We start from the raw sequence: 2,500 nt of genomic DNA on the forward strand, positions 1-2,500 counted from the left end.
AAAGTAGGGCGCGCCGCATCATGTCGAAACGTATGTGCGGAGAACTTAAGAACCCACTCCCCTCTTCCTCCCTAAGAGCCCACTCCCCTCTTTCCTCTCCTCTTTCCTCCCTAAGACCTCACTCCCCTCTTTCCTCTACTCTTTCCTCTCTAAGAACTAAGACCTCCCTCCCCTCTTCCCTCTCTAATTCCTGGAGAGTGGAGAGTGCAGAAGAGGCTCCATTACTCAGTGGATGGAGTGTGTGTGATCAGAGTGGTTTGTGTGCTCAGGCACGGTTAGCTTCACACAGCTCAAGCGTAACTCATCGCGTCTCTGTGCTAGCAGACGCCCATATGGTTTGGATCCCCGCTACAGCGCACCAACCCGGTGACTTATAGAGACCGGTGACGCGTTCATATCCGCCCAGCTGCTCCTCAAGGCTAACGCAAAACATTAACGTAAACGTGAACAAAAACGTAAACATCTACCGCGATTTAGTATGACGGGCTGAGCGTTAGAGGATTGCAGCTGCTCCAGGGGTCCACAACCAATCCAGGCAAGAATCAAGCCAAGTCCAGGCCAAATCAGGGCCAGACCAGGTCTAGATCAGGGCCGAGGCCGGGCCATATTAGGGCCAGATCAGGTCTAGATCGGGGCCAAATGAGGGCCAGATCCTGGGGTCAGTGTGTCCATGATCAGGATGTGACAGCATGGCGGAGGCAGACGGGACGTACTGTATCTGAGCGTCCACCAACAGTCTATTAGACTCCACACGTGTCCAGCAGTTGGTATGGTCAGTAGTCCTCCTGTGTGTTGGACTCTGTATGGTCAGTAGTTGGTGTGGTCAGTAGTCTCCCTGTGTGTTAGACTCTGTATGGTCAGTAGTTGGTATGGTCAGTAGTCTCCCTGTGCGTTGGACTCTGTATGGTCAGTAGTTGGTGTGGTCAGTAGTCTTCCTGTGCATTAGACTCCATATGTGTCCAGTAGTTGGTCTGTATGGTCAGTAGTTGGTGTGGTCAGTAGTCTCCCTGTGCGTTAGACTCTGTATGGTCAGTAGTCTCCCTGTGCGTTAGACTGTATTGTCAGTAGTCTCCCTGTGCGTTAGACTCTGTATGGTCAGTAGTCTCCCTGTGCGTTAGACTGTATGGTCAGTAGTCTCCCTGTGCGTTAGACTCTGTATGGTCAGTAGTCTCCCTGTGCGTTAGACTGTATGGTCAGTAGTTGGTGTGGTCAGTAGTCTCCCTGTGTGTTAGACTCTGTATGGTCAGTAGTTGGTGTGGTCAGTAGTCTCCCTGTGCGTTAGACTGTATGGTCAGTAGTCTTCCTGTGTGGGGAAGAGAGCCGTGCTGCATCTGCTGCTGTTTGGAGCTAATAGCCCCTCTGCTCACGGTCCATTTCACACTTAATGACCAGGTGTGGCTCTCACACACACACACACACACACACTCTCTCATGCTGCATGCCAGGCTTATGTCACCAGCAGCCGTTCGATAGATGCCATCCATCAGCAGACGCCCAGGCTGTTTGAAGTGTAAATATTTAGGGGTGGGAGAGCTGAGGAGGACGCCTAAGATAAAAGAAGGTTGGAGTCACAGAACGCAGATGTTCCTCACTATTGATGTTGTGAAAGGAGGGTTACGCAAGGTAAGAGAGACTGTGAAAGAGAGAAGGAAGGGGGGAGGAGGGAGAGAGATAGAAAGAGAGAGAGAGAGACAGTTACGTATCTTTTGTTTTGAGAGGGTAAGAGAGAGAGAGTTACGTATCTATTGTTTTGAGAGAGAGAGAGAGAAAGAGAGAGAGAGAGAGAGAGAGTTACGTATGTGTTGTTGTGAGAGCGGTCAGCTGAATCACTTCCACTTGTATGAGAGCCAGTTCTCTGACTGATGTGCGGAGCGAAGCTATAGGCTGACCGCAGGGCTGACCGCAGGGCTGAGGGCCAGAGATCCGCTGCGTCGCGTTTGCCGTTCCGACACGCTCAAGCCTGCATTTGATTTTGCATTTGATGGCTATTATGTTTTATTGACCCAAATTTTATTAGCCTTGCAAACACGTGTATGAAATCACTTCAGCAAAAGAACATTTTATGACGCGACATTCCCTAAAACACATTGCTGAGTCCTTTCTAGCAGTTTATTGGGCCGATAATTGTGGTCTCGTTGAGGTTGTTTACAAGGCCTGATCATTTGAAGTACTGTCTCATCCTGACCCGACACAAAGCCTCTTGCATAACCCACACGTGGGGCTCCGCGGCTGGTACTCGGAGTGCGCTGGTAAAAGAGCGATGATCAGACACTTGGCGCCATCGCCGAGCTGAAATCAAAAGCTGCGCTCTGCGGCCTGGAAAGGGATGTGATGTGTTCCAGCGTTGGAAACATACCTGCTTTACAGCTGCATGCCTCGCACATGACTCAACCAGGGGCCAAAACAAATGACTTCATCTCTCTGATAACATTAGCACATTGAAATAGCTTTTGACAGCATCATTTGAATGCCATTTTGACTCACTTCTGATGGTCTACGC

The 2,500-nt window shown here is 50.2% G+C and overlaps 1 protein-coding gene across 1 annotated transcript in view; it reads left to right on the top strand.

Moving 5' to 3' along the window:
- htra1b (HtrA serine peptidase 1b) overlaps positions 1-2,500 on the top strand; it is a 36,390-nt gene that overhangs the window by 7,830 nt on the left and 26,060 nt on the right. The window lies entirely within an intron of this gene.

This window comes from Sardina pilchardus, chromosome 3 (assembly GCF_963854185.1).
Source record: "Sardina pilchardus chromosome 3, fSarPil1.1, whole genome shotgun sequence".
Lineage (NCBI taxonomy): Eukaryota > Metazoa > Chordata > Actinopteri > Clupeiformes > Clupeidae > Sardina > Sardina pilchardus.